This window comes from Chenopodium quinoa, unplaced genomic scaffold (genome assembly GCF_001683475.1).
Source record: "Chenopodium quinoa cultivar QQ74 unplaced genomic scaffold, ASM168347v1, whole genome shotgun sequence".
Taxonomy (NCBI): Eukaryota; Viridiplantae; Streptophyta; class Magnoliopsida; order Caryophyllales; family Amaranthaceae; genus Chenopodium; species Chenopodium quinoa.
The window spans coordinates 209,229-228,378 of record NW_018744633.1 but is presented as its reverse complement, the minus strand read 5'-3'; the positions used below and the strand labels follow the sequence as shown (position 1 = coordinate 228,378).

General features: G+C 42.6%; 1 pseudogene; it reads right to left on the bottom strand.

The window, feature by feature from the left end:
• The window catches only part of LOC110701537, a 33,774-nt pseudogene that overhangs the window by 1,629 nt on the left and 12,995 nt on the right, over positions 1-19,150 (bottom strand).

The following is a 19,150-nucleotide window of genomic DNA, read 5'->3' as shown; positions in this document are numbered from 1 at the left end:
ATTCCTAATTTCCTATATTGCTTTCAAAGTCCATTTCACACTATCTTTCAAATTATTTAACAGTCCAATAAGGAATTTCAAAACTGTGAATCCAGGTAACTATCCATACCATGCAAAATATCATACAAGGATCCCATGGTAGCAAACTCATAAGTTAACACCCGCATGTTTCCCTCTACACAGTAGCCTTGCAACTAAACAATATTTTCATGTTTCAACCTTGATAATCTAGAAACCTACAAGAACCAAAAAACATAACTGGCAGAATAGGCCGAAAGCCTAATAGGTATTAAAAGTAAAACTCCATACTAGCAGTTTCAAGCCGTAAATCCCACCTGTGTCAAAAACTCAACATTGGACTCTGGTTCTTGGGAAACATCAAGCTTTTTCACAGCCACTGCCTTCCCATTCTCTAAAGCAGCATAATACACTTTTCCATCGGAACCTTCGCCAATTAATGCTTTGGAACTGTGAATGTTTGGGCCAAGTCCATTGTCCTAAGCCCATTGACCTGGAATTACGAAAATATCCCTCCATGATCAAGCCCATCATTAGTCAGAGCAAAGTACGGATTTACCCCTAATCTGTCCAACTAGGTACAACTTCTGCCACCTGAAAATACATCTATAAATATCTCTCCAATCATTAATGATGGTAACTTTTTTCTAATTCTCTAACCTTCTCTCTCTACTTTCTCTCTCTAGAAAGTACATTTGCTGACTTAAGCATCGGAGGGGCTTTCCCGGGTCACACCCCCGAGGCAGCTTACCTTCTCTGTTTTCAGGCCGAGCTCTCGGACATCAAGGCAGAGCCCTCAAACATACCTTTGCTAGGCAGAGCCGAAAGACATTTGGACACAAGCTCCAGGACATCTTGATACCTTACTATCCTAAGACTCCCAGGAGCATTCAGTTTCCAAAAACAGGTGGCGCCGTCTTTGGGGATTGCTAACAAAAAGTCATGGTGAACACTAGGCGTCCCCGCAGCACATATCAAGATACTACCAGAAAAGCTCCGATTCTCTCAGCTCGGAATAAGCATGAAGTCGAGGAAAATATTAGAGGCAAACTCTTATACAAGTTGAACTCTTATCATGTTACAACTCACTCAAATGAAATGAACAATTTAAGAATCATGGGCAAGTCAAGCCCCCAGCTAGTCTACATTAGGCTCTCGGCATGCCCCATCCAACATCAAGGCCATCGACTTACCTGACTACCCCCTCGGCCTGCCAGAATACCCTCTCGGCTTGCCAAGTTACCCTCTCGGCTTGCCTGGCTACCCCCTCGGCCTGCCTGGCTACCTCTCGGCCTGCCAGCATACCCCCTCGGCTTGCCTGGCTACCCCCTTAGTCTGCTAGCATATCCCCTCGGCTTGCCTGGCTACCCCCTCAACATGCCTAGCCGGGGGATATGCTTCTATCAACCGCCTCGACCTTCCTAGCCGAGGTCTATGAATCTATCAACCGCCTCGGCATGCCTAGCTGAGAGCTAAGCTCTATCATCTCCTCGGCATGCCTAGTCGAAGGATATGCTTCTAACAACTGCCTCGACATGCCTATCATAGGGCTATGCTTTTACCATCTCCTCAACATACCTAGGCTAAGGACATGCTTCTATCAACCGCCTCGGCATGCCTAGCCGAGGGCTATGCCTCTATCATCTCCTCGGCATGCCTAGTTGACAGGGTAAAGTCGTATCCCCAAATCAAAAGTAATACCTAAATCCTCTAACTAATGTAAATAGGGAAGTAGGGTCGAATCCACAAAGAAACGAGTCTTTCTATTCCTAATTAACTAATATAATCTAGATTATGATGTAACCAATATATAAATTTGAATATGAAACTAAACTACGAAGATTAAGAATAGGGAGAAAACAATATAGTAAAGGATCTAGGGGATAGGTTCACCAATAAATAATATTTCAGGGTAGAATATAATAATCATTCATCAATGCATACATTACTCAGATTATAAAGGGCTTTCGCTACGTATTATAATCACATAATTAATTTACCGGTATTAAATCTCATCTTTCGAATCTCAACCTAACCATTTATAAATTAACCTTTCTATTGAAACTAGACCTAAACATCAATTCTCATCTGTCAAATCTCGAATTAATATTATCAAACTCATGCATAAAAGATCAGGCCTAATCTAGTCACAAAGCATTAAATCAATCAACAGGAAATTAATCTAGCATTGATAATTAACAATAATAAATTACCCCTTCATATTATTTATGGATCCCCATAAACCCTAGAAATAGAACTACTCACACATCATAGAAACTAAACTAATCAAAACAATAAAGCAAGACATGATCAAAGGAGTAAAATAAAAAACTAAGACTAAGAGAAGAGAAATAGTTACCAAATAAATCTGGAATTAAGAATGGATTAAGAACAAAAGTATAAGAGAGAGAAAATCTAAGAAAACAATTAAGAGAGTAAAGAAAATATTAAGAAGTATGCTAAAATCGTTTTACGGAGGAGTATTTATACTCCGTATAAATCCTAAACTAAAACAAACTTAAACGACGCTAATCGTCTCCTAATAATTACACGCGCCAGATCGGGCAAGGCACAGCCCGATCAGGCGCGCCTTTTTGCTCGTCAGTACAAATCTCGCGCCCGGCCGGGCGCCGACCTTTGCTTCTCCCGCCCGGGCGGCTCTCTTGGGCCACTAATTGGACTACAATTGGGCTCCAATTCTTCGGGCCAACCTGGGTTTCCTCCTCGAGTCTAGAATACTCGGTCCAAATGCCCCGGTATCACCTATACGAGCCCTTAATCATCGGTTCGATAGCTCTAACCGGCCCTGGGCTATAAAATCTGGTCGTGCTTCTACAATGCTCGTGATTGCTCCATATTATATCGGGAAAATGCTCCAAAGGTGCAAATCCCTGCAAAAGTCAACCAAATCTACGAAAACACTAGAAAACACCAATTAGTACTAAAAGTGGCTCTAAAGAGCCAAAAACACTACTAATTATGACCATGGGATTGGGGTAAAATACTATATAAAATAGACACATCACTAGTCGAAGGATATGCTTTTAACAACTGCCTGGGCATGCCAAGTATAGAGCTATGCTTCTACCATCTCCTCGGCATACTTAGGCGAAGGCCATGCTTCTATCAACCGCCTTGGCATGCCTAACCAAGGGCTATGCCTCTATCATCTCCTCGACATGCCTAGCCGCGGGATATGCTTATATCAACCGACTCGACATGCCTAGCCGAGGGCTATGCTTTTATCATCTCCTCGGCATGTCTAGTCGAAGGCTATGTTTCTATGAACTGCATCGGCATGCTTAGCCGAGGGCTATGCTCCTATCTCTTCCTTGGCAAGCTTCTATCATATTCTCATCATGCCTAGCCGAAGGCTATGCATCTATCAACCCCTCGATACGCCTAGCCGAGGGATATGTTTCTATCAATCCCTCGGCATGCCTAGCTGAGGGCTATGCATATATCAACCCCTCAACATGCCTAGCTGTAGGGAATATTACAAGCATTACCCCAAACTTGAACCCCACTGTGATCATACACTAAAACATGGTGGCGTCCAAAGGGAAGGAAGATAGAGCAAAAGAGTCACCAACAAGTTTTAGGAACTTGTAAACCGTTCACGAGGTGAAGGTTACACCCTTAACGATCCAGGAGATCGTCAACTCCAATAGGTCTGGAACCATGACTGGTAATTCAGGGATGAAGGTACAAATCCAACCTAAAAGAGATTGAACTTTCCCTAATAATAGGCCTCTACTTTATTTTGCTCGTATTCATGTGCGCTTTCTGACTAACATGCAATCAATAGAATTAACCCTAAACTTGTTTATCTATGTTGGTTGAATATTAATGCACAAATAAATCTATTATTGGCGATCACTTGAATTATAATCATATTAACCCTAAACAAGATTATTAATTATCTTATTAAGCATGATTTTAAGTACAAATTCCCCTTAAACATGCATAAAAGGCGTGATCAAACAATAACAATAAATATCAAGCAACATAATAATAATCATAATTATAATAATAATTATAAAATTAACCATGGTAATCATGTTAAAGCATAATAATAGCAAGATCCTAGGCATGATACTAACAAGATTAATAACAAACCCTAGCATGTCACTAAACATTAAAAATCAAAGCTTTAACCCTAACATGATACTAACATGCTATTAGGAAAGAATAGAAGCATCGCAGGAATCACAATTGTCATATTTGATATTAGAAATTATAGTTATTACCTTAAGCATGATACTAGGAAGATCAAAACGCCCTAACATGACACTATGAATCATAATAACAATTTGACATGATTTCTATATCATAATATCAATAACTTAATTAAAGCACTTACTTGGATGCTTCGTATCTCTTTCTAATAACAAAATACACACGTTAGTAACTTCAAGGAAATAATAAAGAAACAATTAAATTAAATAATTGAAAAAGAGATTTGTGACCAAACCCTCGGAAATTAAAACCTTTCACGTCTTGGGCGAAGGCAACTTCGAACTTGGCTAGGTGTTTTTAGATCTTGTGAATGCGGAATTTTGTGTGCAAAAGGCTAGTTTAGAAAAGAGAGAGAATATCAAGAAATTCTTGATGAGAGTTGGTGATGGAATTGATGATTGAAAACGGAGGTTTTAGGAGGCTATTTATAGAGAAAATCAGCCGGATATGATAAAAAAGAATCAGAGTTTTGAAAAGAATAAAACACGTCGCTGTCGCCAACAACGCGCCTGTCGCCATACGCTGGATTTGTCGCCAGACGCTGGGCCTAGCGCTAGACGCTGCACTCTGTCGCCAGGCGACAAAGCTTTCTTATGGCGCTGCAAATCAGTTTTCCACGCTTTTTCTTATTTTTATAAAATTTAACCGTACGAGAGGGAAAAACTGTATTTTCCTTAAAACACTTCTTTTGTTCTGAATAAAACTCCTAAAAGTCAACTAAAGTCATTTTATCAATGCTAATTAAATTAGGATTCAAAAGAACCTTCTAAAAGAATCTAGAAGATTATAATCAATTCTAATCGCATTAGGAGTGATAAATTAATATATGGCCCTCCTCTAGATCATTGGGCGCATATAAAGATTAAACCGGGCCCAGTTCAGTAATTTGGCCGTAACTTCCTCATTATTCATCGGAATTGGGCTTATAATATATCGTTGGAAAGATATTTTCAAATTTGACCCAACTACACTATTATTGGACCCTTGTCATGGAACAAACCAAACTGGATTGGCTATTTTCTCAAAATAGGTTTTCAAAAACAGAGAGAAAGAAAAGAAATAAAAACTAACTGCAACACTAGATTTTCCACACTTTCACTTCATTTGATTATGATTCGACGTGAAAGGTACTCATCACTAGGTTTGGTTTTGGGGAGACACAAATATGTGTCTACACTAGCAGAGGGATATGTTTCTATCAAGCCCTTGGCATGCCCAGCCGAGGGGCTATGCTTCTACCTATCCCTTAGCATACCTAGTTAAGGATAATGCTAAGGTGCAAGCATCTCTCTTGAAGATGAACTTTACAAGATAAAGGAGGTCACTCACTTAAGGGTATTTCTCTCAAAATTATCAAGTGATAAGGATCTCAACTCTCCTTCCTTTCAATCATGAATATTTATATGGTTGAGCCAAAAATCGACATGCTTGGAATGGTTGCTTTAAAAGTTTTTATGTTTGAGCAACTCTCATCTTACAATGATGCCCTAGGGGAAATAGTAGTCAATACTAGGAGATCTTTTCTTTTAATAGAGCATCATTGTAAGAAGAAAAATCAGCCACCAACAGCTCTAAGCACTCAAGAGCTTACTCAGCTGAGCTATTATCAAAAAGCACCGGGTTTCCCTGGATATAGGACACCCCGGGTCGCTAACTAAAGTTATCAATAACAAGTTTGGTCCAATGTTTGGGGCAAGATGTTAGCCTATACTCAATGTTTGAGATAATGTCATGGCGAATCACTAAATTAACAAAAGGTTCGTTTAGCCCTCGGCCTATCGCAAAAGGTGGGATAGTGTACCTCTCATATATTTATAACTTAGGGCTCGTTTAGCCCTCGGCCTATCCTAAAATTTGGGATAACCTACTTCTCATACATATAACAAGGGGCTCGTTTAGTCCTCAACCTATCTCAAGGTTTGGGAAAACGTTCTTCTCCTCAGCCTGTCCCAAAAGTTGGGATGACCTACCTATCAAACATCCATAACAAGGTCTCGTTTTGCCCCCAACCTATCTCAAGGTTTGGGAGAGCGTACCTCCCTTATAATAATAACATAGGGCTCGTTTAGCCCCCATCCTATCCCTATGATTGGAATAGAATACCTTTCATCTATTTTCATGAAGAGGCTTACTTCGGCCGAAATATCTCTTCAATGCAAGTCAGACGCACCCTGAGAACTAGCTTCTACAACATCAGCTAAATTCAAAAGTTAGAAATATTTATCAATTCAAGCCGACAAAACATTCAGCATAAGAAAACTCTCATGGGTTTGTGATAAACTAAAAAGTTAGGCATACCACATCTCTCACTATCCTAGGCTCAACTCTCCGGTTATCTATGTCACCCCTTAACCTTGGGCATTTTTAACAAGACAATGCATATCGAGCTCTTGGCTAATTATCCCAGCTTGAGCACGCTCTTGGTACTTTAAGAAAGGTCGCGCCCTCGGCCTAAAATGAGCTTGGCCCTTAGCATGTCAAATCAAGCCCTCGACATCTCTCAACATAGAAGATATCCTCAACTCCCTTAGCTCGGCCTGATCAATGACTCTCTTAGCTTGGCCTTCCTCAGCTCGACCTAGTCAATAACTTTCTCAACTTGGCCTACCTCAACTTGACCTAGTCAATCATTCTTTTAGCTTGGCTTCCCCTCGCTTGGCCTATTGAGTCACACTCTTAGCTCGGCCTCCCTCCGCCCAAAGTATCAAGTTCTTAGGGTTATTTTGAAAGAGTACCTCGGCTTGGGGTATAAAGCTTCTTGACTTTTTTCTCAAAGTACCTCCGCCTGGGGGTATAAGTCAATTGATTTATGCTCATCTCATACATCTATAACAAAGGGCTCTTTTAGCCCCAACATGCAATCCCAAAGGTTGGGATGTCCTACCTCTTATTCATCTATAACAAGATGCTCGTTTAGCCCTCAGCTTAACCCAAGAGTTGAAATGACCTATTTATTATTCATCTATGACAAGAGGCTCATTAATCTCTCAGCCTATCTCAAGATTTGGGATAGCATATCATTAACTCATTATCATAACATCAGGCTCGTTTAGCCCTTAGCCTATCTCAATGTTAGAGATAGCATACCGTTAATATATATTATTTTAACTTGGGGCTCGTATATCCCTTAGCCTATCTCAATATTACTCAGCCCTTATTTCGACATGGGGCTCATTAACCCTGAAATATCAAAATATTTGAGATAGAGGCATGCCAAACCCTCTCTAAAGTGTTAATGTCCCTCATTACTTCAAAGTTCATGAAGAATGATCAAGAAGAGCAAACTGCAAGCCAACTAAGAAAAATATAAAGCGGGGGGCATGAATATATTACTGTAGACACCCAAATGTGTCTCCCCAAAACCAAACCCGGTGAGGAGTACCTTTCACGTCGAATCATAATCGAATGAAGTGAAAGTGTGGAAGGTCTAGTGTTGCAAGGTTTTTATTTCTTTTCTCTTCTTTCTATTTTTGAAAACTTATTTTAAGAAAACAGCCAAGTTTTGTTGGTCCATGATATGGCTCCAATAATAGTGTAGTTGGATGGGGCTTTACAAGATCTTTCCAACGATATATTATAAGCCCAATTCCGATGAATATTAAGGAAGTTATGGCCAATTTACCAAACTAGGCCCGGTTTGAGCCTTATATACGGCCCAATGATCTAGGGGAGGGCCTAATATGATTTATCATTCCTAATGCAATTAGGAATGGTTTTAGTCTTCTAGATTCTTCTAGAAGGTTATTTTCATTCCTAATTCAATTAGCATTGATAAATTGACTTTTGTTGACTTTTCAGAGTTTTATTCAAAATCAAATAGCATTTTCGAGGAAATTAGATGATTTTATCCTCCAGTACGACAAACTTATCTGATTTTCGAAAACGCGTTAAAACCATGCTTGGCGCCTGACCCCAGGCATTGGCGCCTGGGACCAGGCCTGGCGCTAGCCACTGGCGCCAGTTAGCCAGGGCTTGCGCCAGCTCTGTTTTTTGTGCGTCAGACTCTGTTTTGTTAATTTTATCTTTTTGGCTGATTTTCTCTATAAATAACGTATTAAAACTCCGTTTTCATTCACCAACTGTCATCAAGATTTTCTTGATTATTCTCTCTCTCTCTCTCTCTCTTTTTCTAAACTAGCCTTTTCTCAAATACAAAATTCCGCATTCGCAAGATCTAGAAACACCTAGCTATATTCGAAGTTGCCTTCGCCCTAGACGTGAAAGGTTTAATTTCTGAGGGTTTGGTCCCAAATATTTATTTCAATTATTTAATTTGATTGTTTGTTTATTATTTTCCTTGAAGTTATTAACGTGTGTATTTTGTTATTAGAAAGAGGTACGAAGCATCAAAGTAAGTGCTTTAATGGTTTTAATTGATATTATGATGTAGAAATCATGTTTACATTGTTATTATGATATTCCTAGTATCATGTCTAGGGTAATATTAATATTAAATATGATTGTTATGATGCTTTCTATGTTTTTCCTAATATTTATGATTGTTAGTGTCATGTTAGGGCTAAAGATTTGATTTTTAATGCTTAGTGACATGCTAGGGTTTGTTATTAATCTTGTTAGTATCATGCCTAGGATCTTGCTATTATTATTATGCTTTAACATAGACATGATTATGATTATAATGGTTATGATTTATGATGATATTATTGTTATTATTATTTATTATGATTATAATTATAATTATTGTTATGATTATTATGTTGCTTGATAATTATTGTTATTGCTTGATCACGCCTTTTATTGCATGATTAAAGGGAATTTTGTACTTGTAATCACGCTTAATAAGATAATTAATAATCTTGTTTAGGGTTAATTTGATTATAATTTCAAGTGATCACCAATAATAGATTTATTTGTGCATTAATATTCAACCAACATAGATAAACAGGTTTAGGGTTAATCATATTGATTGCATGTTAATTAAAAAGCGCACATGAATACGATCTGAATAAAGTAGAGGCCTATTATTAGGGCAGGTTCAATCTCTTTTAGGTTGGATTTGTACCTTCAGCCCCGAACCCTTATTTGGTTCTAGACCTTATGGAGTTGAAGATCTCTTGGATCGTTAAGGGGTGTAACCTTCACCCTGTGAACGGTTTACAAGTTCCTAAAACTTGTTGGCGACTCTTTTGCTCTATCTTCTTCCCTTTTGGACGCCACCGTACTTAAGTGTATGATCACAGTGGGGTTCAAGCTAGTGGGATTAAAGCTTGAAATTATTCCCTACAGTTTTTGGCGACTCCGCTGGGTAGGATTTCTATTTAAATTCCTGAATTTGTTTCGGCAATGATTTAGAATGAGTGGATGATTAACATTATTGTCATATGCATAAAATAGATCTCATTGGAACGACCATCCATAATGAGTTAAAAACATAGGATTTTACACGTAGGAAATTTGAGAAATATCTTTCACAACTAGGACCGAAATAACACCGCGCGAAACTGGAAAATTTTATCGAGCACAGAAAGCTGCTGAGGCATGTGGGAAGTAGCGTCAGGGGCCAGAGCTTGGTGCCAGCATTTTAGTCGTAGCGCTAGACGCCAGTATTGGCGCCAGGCGCTACAGTTAAAAGTTGGCGCCAGTCTCTGTTTGCGGGCGCCAATTTCCCCCAATACCGAGGCAGAAATATGCGTTCTAATTTCGACCGGTTTTTCATATTGTTTGCTCGATCCTACTTCATGATTGAATTTTTCTCACTTTTCTGAAACCCATATGTGTTCTACATATGGACATAACCCTTTGGGAATTCATGCTCCATCTACCCGATTGAACGCTCCGTGCAACAAAGGGTACATCTGAGATGTTGAATTCACCAAACCATGGAAGCGAGTTTTTTCTAAAGCTCGCGGTGTCCCATCCACTCGCGCCAACCCTTCATGGTTAGGCTTCTGCGCGGTGCATCCGGACAATTAACCATGGACCCTCTATTGACTAAACCATATCCCGAACTTTAGAGAACTAGAGCCATGGTTAGGTTGCGAACTCATTGCATCATATTGTGCCTACTTGACTAATTGTGCATTATTTATTGTGCATATATTCTATGTTTTCTTAACCGTTTGTTTGACTTGTGTTAAGACCAAATAAATTGATTAATGACTAAAGGACTTTGTTTAATTAATTAATTAATTAATTAATTTGAACTAATAAATAAACATAAAATCGAGTCATAGTTCCTTTAAGTCAACCCGGATTTTTATTCCCGTATATTGCACAAACGTCAACTTATTTTGCTCATAGCCGGAGTTCTAGGAAGAACTAAGAGTCGTACAACCTATGGATCTGTAGCCCCGAGTTTTATCTTTAATTTGGCGTTGGTTTCATCCAAATAAAAGTCACAGATAAAAAGTTATGACTAAAATACCACAGTCTGTCCAGTTTAATGCATATACGTGAAGTCTTAACTTAGTCTTTGCTTGAGTCTAGTCACATAGTCTAGCCACATGGTCATGACACGAGTCTTAACATGTCACCTACATTCACTAGTCTTAGCACACACTTTGAGTACACATCACCATGACCATGTATTAGGTTCATGCATGAGTCGGTTTTTTTCCGTCATTTGAGTTGGGGGGTACATTCTATTCCTAATTCTTCATATCCCTCCACCTCCATCATATTTTTTTTTTTCACATTCTATTCCAATATTTCTTCACTTCCTCCATCCATTGCATTTTGAATGAAGTTTGAGTCAAATAATTAACAATAAATATCCCCAATTTCCTTTTCCACAGTACTTGGTCGAGGAAAGAAGGGCGATTAATCAAGGACAACCTCTTTGTTCAAGTCTCACGTTTTGATAAACCGATTCGTCAAAAGAGGAAGGCTAAGAAGATAATGGCAACTCAAGAGGAATTAATGAACTTAGGAGTCAATTGACTAACGTGACTGAGACACTGAAGCTACTCACACTCAAGATCGATGATCCCGTGAAGCAACAACAAATGAGTCTCATGCAAGAGAGTCTAAGCAAGCTATCTAGTGACTATAAATTTCAGGGCATGAGTTCACAAGGGGTCTCGCTGGACAAGGAACTTCTTCCGCATAAGTTCAACGCCGCTGACATCCCTAAATTCAAGGCAACTGATAACCCTTATTTTCATCTAAGAGCTTTCGAAACTATAATGAACATTAAGGGAATCGATAAGAAGGATTTCCCCTCTCTGTTCCCACTATCTCTCGAAACCGTTTCCCAACAATGGTTCTTCTCCCTTGACAAAGAGAAAACCTCTACCTAGGATTCGATAGTAAACGCTTTCATTGATAGGTACAAGTGCAATATCCAAGTTGAAACCGACCATAGACAACTTGAGATTCTAAGACAAAAAGAGAATGAAGGTTTTACTTCTTTCTTTAATAAATGGAGGGAAACTTCCGCTAAGATGATTGAGGTCCCCACCGAAAAGGAGTCTGTGAGGACGTTTATCAAGAATCTCCAAGAGAAGTATTCGAAACATTTAATATATCAACACAACTTGAATACTTTCAAGGTCGTCTATGACATAGGTATCGAGATCGAAGACGACCTCGCAAAGCAAAAAGCTACTTGTTTAGGGTAATTTTACCCCGCCGCGTGGTCCAATTAAAGGACGACACGTGTCAGCCTCAGGATGGCCCAAAGTGGACCAAACTCTGCTTGACACGTGTCACTCCAGAAAATAAGGGAAAAAAGGCGGCCTTCAGGCCCAAATCCCAAGAAAGCCGCAAAGCGGCGCAGCCCACCACTGATTAGGGTACAGTGACCTAATCAGGGGCACAAATCCCAAAGACCCTATAAATAGGGAGATATCCTCTTTTTGAGGGGACGTTTTGATCATTTATTACACATTTACTCTTTGATAGAGACATCCTGAGCTTGGAATCCGAGTAGATCCCTACCTAAATTTCCGCATCTTTTTCTCCCTTCAAGTTTCTAACTTGTGCGTCGGAGGCGAAGCACCACCCATCTGATGTCTGCCTTTGTTTTGCAGGTACAGCTCACCCCGGACCAGTCTTCGTGTTGTAACTCTCCCGAGGGACAAAAACACCCAAAACGTTTGGCGCTGTCTATGGGGAGAGTACCTCGAAGATGGTTCAAGAGTCTGTACCACCCCCTAACCGTCTGGGTGAACCCAGAAGTCTTTACAGACTATGAGGATGAAGATCCTCAGGTCGAAACCTTTACAGCCGAGGACGGCTCTCTCAGAATCAAGCGCATCCGGCCCAGGAGACTCTGGAGCGGGGTGCCTCCCAGGCGGGTGCAAGTAGAGCCCTTGGGCAGCCGGAAGGGGAAACCCAAACGACAGCTGGATCAGCGCCTGTCACTCGGGACGAGCTCATGAGATTCATGACGAGTTTCAAGGGTGAAATTAAAGAGCTGATCACCCAGAGCCGGGCTGGTCCAAGTAGAGGTCAGTCGGCTAAGAAGACTCCTCTGGAAAAGGGGAAGTCAGTAAAAAAATCGGCAGCCAACTCCCCATCCAAAGGAGAAGACAGGTGGGACCATTGACTAGTCAAAAATTCTTCTCCCCAAGGGGAATAACAATAACTCCCGCCGGACTCAACAGCCGGTGAGAAGTAAAAAATCAACTCTTGATGCCCGGGAGATCATTAACCGGAAGAGAAACCAGTCGCTGTCTGAGTCGGCTTCAACGTCGAACTTTCCAGACAGCTTCAACAATACCTTTGCCGGGAATGCATCTTCCTTGCATGAGAGTCAGACAGGCGGTAATACCGTCCATTCTGGCCCTCACATGATTGGAGCTGTACCGTACGTGCCTACTCAGGCTTACGGACAGTATCCCCTAACTTTATGCAGCCGGCCCTCTTTGGAGGTCAGGCGGCATATCCAAATGTCCAGCCATTGGACTGGAAGCTTTGTCTGCTACACCTGGGTGAACAGCCTTCTGCGTTCACCCGGGAGATAACCGAAGCGGCTCAGCCATCCAAGGTTAAGAATGTGTTGGTTGGTACCTATGACGGTACCACCAATCCGGAAGACCACCTCATGGCTTACACCAACCTCATGTATCTACAGGGGTTGGATGACGCCACTTGGTGTCGGTGCTTCCCGGCTACATTGAAGGGCATCGCCCAATAATGGTTTGACAACTTGTCGGCCGGGTCCATCGACAGTTTCAGGAAGCTCGCCTTCCTGTTTGCTTCCAACTTCTCAATGAACATCCCTGCTAAGAAAACAAGCCTTGATTTGAGCACTGTTAAGTAGGGAGAGAGAGAAGGGCTGCGCTCCTATGTCAGGCGTTTCAATCTGATCAGAATTCAGATCCAAGGATTGTCTGACGAGGTAGCTTTTACAGACTTCTTTAAGGGTCTAAGAGACAGGTCGAATTTTAAGTTCGACCTAGTCAGAAAAGGGGCTTTCACCTTACAGGCGGCCTTGAGGGAGGCGGAAAGCTACATTCAAGCTACCGACCTCTGCTCGCCTGGTAATCAGTCGGACTCCAAGAAGTCCGACAAACCGAAAGACAGCCGGTCTGCTCAGCCGGCCAAAAACAAAGAAGAGAGCAAGAAAAGAAAAGAAGTCTGGGCTGTTACTGACTCTGACCAGCCGTCCTAGAAGAAAAAGAAAGAGTTTAAACCGTACGTCTCCAAGTACGAGTTTAACAAAGACTGCAATTCCATCCTCATGGAGGTAAAGGACCGGCTGTCCATTGAGAAGCCGAATCCTATGAAGAGTTTTGTCCAGTCACGAAACAAAAATAAATTTTGTCAGTTCCATGAGGAGGTTGGCCATGACACCAACGACTGCTTCAGTCTTCAGCGGGCGTTGGACCGTCTGGCTGACAAAGGGTTGTTGAAGTCCTACATTTCAAAGTCCCCAGCCGGGGAAAAAAAGAAAAACAAGGGTCAGTCCTCCAAGACTACCCCCCAACCTGCTAGTAGCTCGGATACCGATAAGGAGTCGGTCTACACAATAGCAGGCGAATTTTCTTGTGGTGGCCCTACCATCCGGGGCACCAAAAGCCATCTTTGAAAGATGGACAAGGATGAGGATGAGCAGGCGTCTGCAAGCGTCTCCTTCCCAGACGTCTTGATTAATAAGAAGGATAGGGGCAGCGTCCGCCGTCTGCATGACGACCCAGTTGTCATTGAATGTAAGGTTGCCAACCAGCTGGTTGGACGGATCCTTATTGACACCGGCAGCTCATCTGACATCATCAGCCTCCGGTGCCTGCAAAAGCTGAAATACAATGTCAGCAGCATGCATCCGGTCACCCACCCCTTGGTTGGTTTTGGGGGTGGGATGGTTTACCCAGCCGGAAGAATTGACTTGCCCATCCGGCTAGGAGAGAAAGGCTAGGGACGACATATTGTCGTCAGATTCTTGGTCGTTGAGGAGTTGACCGCCTACAACATTATCCTTGGCCGGCCAACCCTCAACGTAGCCAAGGAAGTAATCATCCCGTCTCTGATGCTCATCAAATATGAGAGGGATGACGGCTCTGTTGGTTCCTTGAATGGGGATCAGAAGACGGCCCGAGAGTGCTATCTCTCAGCCGTCAGGGACACTGTGGCCCCAGGAGATCAGGAACCAATTGACCTTGACAATGTCAAGGATGCTGATCCAGCACCTGCCCCACCAGCAGCCGGAAAGAAAAGAAAGGCACCTCTGCTGGTGGAGGTGAAGAAGGAGAAAAAATAGCAATCACTGACCGATGAATGCTCAGATGAGCTCCGTCCCCAACCGGCTGGTGAAAGCATTGATCTCGTTCTGGATGACAGCCGTCCGGAACATACTGTAAAGGTTGGGACGGTCGCTCATGCTACTTTGGGTGCAGACTTGCACCTTCTGCTGAAGGAATTCAAAGACATTTTTTCCTTTGAAGTGGAAGAGATGCCAAGCGTCAGCCCGGATCTTGCTGTCCACAAGCTCGCCATGGATCCTAAAAAGAAGCCCATCCGGCAAAAGAAAAGAAACCACGGTGAGGAAAGAAGTCAGGCGGCAGCTGCCGAAGTCAAAAATCTGCTAGACGCTAGGTTCATCTGGCCTTGTAATTTTCCCGACTGGGTGGCCAATGTGGTCCTTGTTAAGAAACCGAATGGGACCTGGCGCATGTGTGTTGATTACACAGACCTCAACAAGGCGTGTCCAAAGGACAGTTACCCGCTTCCAAAGATCGACAGTCTGGTCAATTCTACAGCCGGTCACGCCTTGATGAGCTTCATGGATGCCTACTCCGGCTTCCATCAGATGCCCCTGTGGAAGAAAGATCAAGAGAAGACGGCCTTCGTCACTGATCAGGGGTTATTCTGTTATACTGTGATGCCGTTTGGCTTGAAAAATGCGCCTGCCACTTTCCAAAGAATGATTAATACGGTATTCATTAATCAGATTGGGAGGAATGTGGAGGCGTACATTGATGATATGATAGTCAAATCCAAGCTCCAGACGGATCACCTTGCTGATCTCCGAGAAAAATTCACCACCCTCAGGCGGCATAAGGTCATGTTAAATCCTAAGAAATGCGTCTTTGGTGTTGAGTCTGGGAAGTTTCTCGGATTCCTGATTGATCAAAGGGGGATAGAGGATAACCCTGAAAAGATACAGGCGGTGATAGACATGAAGTCACCCCGTTCTGTCAAGGAAGTGCAGAGACTTACCGGCTGTCTTGCCGCCCTGGGGAGGTTCCTCAGCCGGTCAGGCGACAAGTGCCTCTACTTCTTCCAAGCAATCAGAAAGTAGACCAGATTTGAATGGGGGGATGATGCTGAGACGACATTCCAGAGGTTGAAAGAGCATTTACATTCTCTACCTAGGTTGGTCAGTCCTTTACTTAGGGAGACGTTGTACATGTACTTAGCCGTCTCAGATCATGCCCTCAGTGTCGTTCTCCTTGCTGAGCGAGACGGCGTGCTGCTCCCGGTCTACTTCATTAGCCATGTTCTTAAAAATGCTGAACTCCAGTATCCCATGGTTTAAAAATTTGGCCTTGCTCTGTATATGGCTTTCAAAAAATTGAAGCCCTACTTTCTGGCACATCCGGTAGTGATTTACACCGACCAGCCACTCAAGCGGCCAATGTCTACCTTGGACTCATCCAAGAGGATGTTGAAATGGGCTATTAAAATGCAAAGTCTTGAAATCACTTACGAACCAAGAAAGGCAGTGAAAGGTCAGGCGTTTGCCGACTTCATTGTTGAAATGACCCGTCCGGTGGCTCCGGATAATCTTGATCAGGTTTTGAAAGTGTATTTAGACGGGAGTTCTACAAAGAACGACTGTGGTGCAAGCGTAAACTACGAGTCTCCTGAGGGGGACAGATTTGAATATGCACTACGCTTTAAATTTCAGGCCTCTAACAATGAGGCGGAATATGAAGCCCTGCTAGCCGGTATTCGCATGTGTAAGGCGGCAGGGGCTATGAAAATTGACGCCTACTCTGATTCTCAACTGGTTGTTAGCCAGTATGAGGGAAGCTACGAGGCTACTCATCCGGCTATGATTAAATATCTTTAGGCAGTCAAAGAGGAGACCAAGGCACTTGAGGAATTCCGGCTGAATCAGGTGCCTAGGTCGGAAAACAATCAGGCGGATGCATTGTCAAAACTGGCGTCTTCCGCCTGCCATGATACGCCTCGGTCAGTCTTCTGGGAAGTTTTGGAAAAGAGAAGCATCTATGAGGATCCCGTTGGAATTCTGGACCGAAGCTCTACCTGGATGGATGGCATCCGGGCCTATCTCTCAGATGGCACACTTCCTGATTCGCCACAGGAAGCAGGCGTTCTGAAAAAGCGAGCTGCAAGATTCGAGTTGAAAGATGGAGAACTCTTCAAGGCGGGGTTTCTGAAGCCTTTGTTGAAGTGTGTCACCCCAGAAAAGGGGAAAGAAGTTCTCGAAGACTTGCACTCGGGATTCTGCGCCTCTCACATAGGCGGCAAGTCCCTAGCCGTCAGAGCCAGACGACACTATTTTTGGCCCACTCTTGAGGCAGACGCCAAGGAGTTGGTGAAGAAATGTGACAAGTGCCAAAAATTTGGCAAACTCATTCACCGTCCGGCTACTGATCTGATGGCCATCCACAGCCCAATCCCGTTTGCAAAATGGGGCATGGACAATTTAGGTCCTTACACGCTTGCTCCAGGCGGAAAGCGCTACATCTTAGTGGCTGTGGATTATTTCACCAAGTGGGTAGAAGCTGAGGCGGTTAAAAACATCAAAACCTCAGACGTGATTTCCTTCATCTGGAAAAACATTATCACCCGGTATGGGGTACCTATGTCTATGGTGTTTGATAATGGTCCCCAGTTCGAGATGCCTCGGCTAAAAACTTGGTTGGGAGATCAGGGGATCTCAAGCTATTTTGCATCCGTTGGCCGGCCCCAAGAAAACGGCCAAGTTGAAGCCTTCAATAAACTCATCTCAGACAGCATTAAGAAGAAAATAGAAAGAGCCGGAGGCTTATGGGCAGAAGAGTTAATCCATGTCCTATGGGCCATCCGGACAACAGCAAAGGGGGCAACCAGTGAAACCCCATTTCTCATGGTTTACGGTGCTGAAGCCGTCTTGCCCATCGAAGATTACGAGCCGACTCTTAGAGTCATGCTATATGATGAAGAGGCAATTTTGGAAGCAATGCGCCTGGAATTGGATTCACTCCCAAAACACAGGGGCAATGTCGCCTTGCGTCATGAGATTTACCGTCAGAGAATGACGAGAGCCTACAACAAAAAAGTACACAAGCGTCCTTTGAAAGTTGACGACTTAGTGTTACGAAAAATGGAGGGAAAGCTAACCCCAAATTGGGAAGGCCCCTACCGGATATATGAAGAAGTAAGGGACGGCACCTACCGCATGGAAACTCCAGACGGCAGGCGCCTGCCTAGAACTTGGAATGTAGACAATCTAAAAAAGTACTACTTCTGAGAATGTAAACTTTTTGTAAACAGTGAGTCAATTAATGAAGATTCAGACTTTGTTTGAAAAATTGAGTTATTGTTTGATTACCCATCTGGGTAATACCCAGACGGATTTTTAATTTACCTAACTAAGTTCGATACTTAGTAAAGGTTACCTTTGCTTGACCGCCTTGGTAATACTCGGATATTCGGATCGCGTGTTTATTTAAGTTTGATACTTTGTTCATTTAACTAAGTCTGATTATCCGCCTGGATAATACTCAGACGAATTTTTCTTTTACCTAACCAAGTTTGATACCTGGTAAGATTAAATAATTGCTTATCCGCCTGGGTAATACCCAGACAGACTCGTTTGTTTAAAAAAACTGAGTTCGATACTTAGTGTAAATTCAATACTTTAAAAACTAAGCACAAAAACGTTTAGTGGCTATACAACCGGTCTCAAACAAGACCAGAGGCTAAAATGGCCGGATGGTTGCTCATTTTATAAAATCGCCTATCCCAACATGGACAAAGGCGTCCGGCGACACCCCTCCGGGTGCAATCGTCGTAGAGAACAGACTATTTGTCGGTTCTACGTACCCATGCAGACGACAAAGATTGAACGACCTAATTGGTCAACTCATAGCCGTCTAACCAAAATGACCTGTGAAGAATGATCAAGTTGCCGAATACCGGATGCCATGGGGCATCAGTCGGTCACCGGCTGAAGGTTTCACTTAGGTTATCTATTCCAAAATTGCACTTCCCACCCCAATTGGGGCAAAAGAGTTGTTCAATGGCTATGAAATCTCAACCTAGACGGACAAACGTCGTCTGTGTAGTAACTGGAACGCTTGTTGGTGTACGGCTGTGCACTTGGTTTGGGGCAATCACTATTGTGATTAATCGACTTGCAAACATATCATGCTCTTTACAGCATCAGACGTTTTCAAGTCAATCAACCAACTCCACTTGAAACCAACCACACAGCCGTCCAGGGGCAAGGACAGCCGGACTATTGATTAGTTAGGCA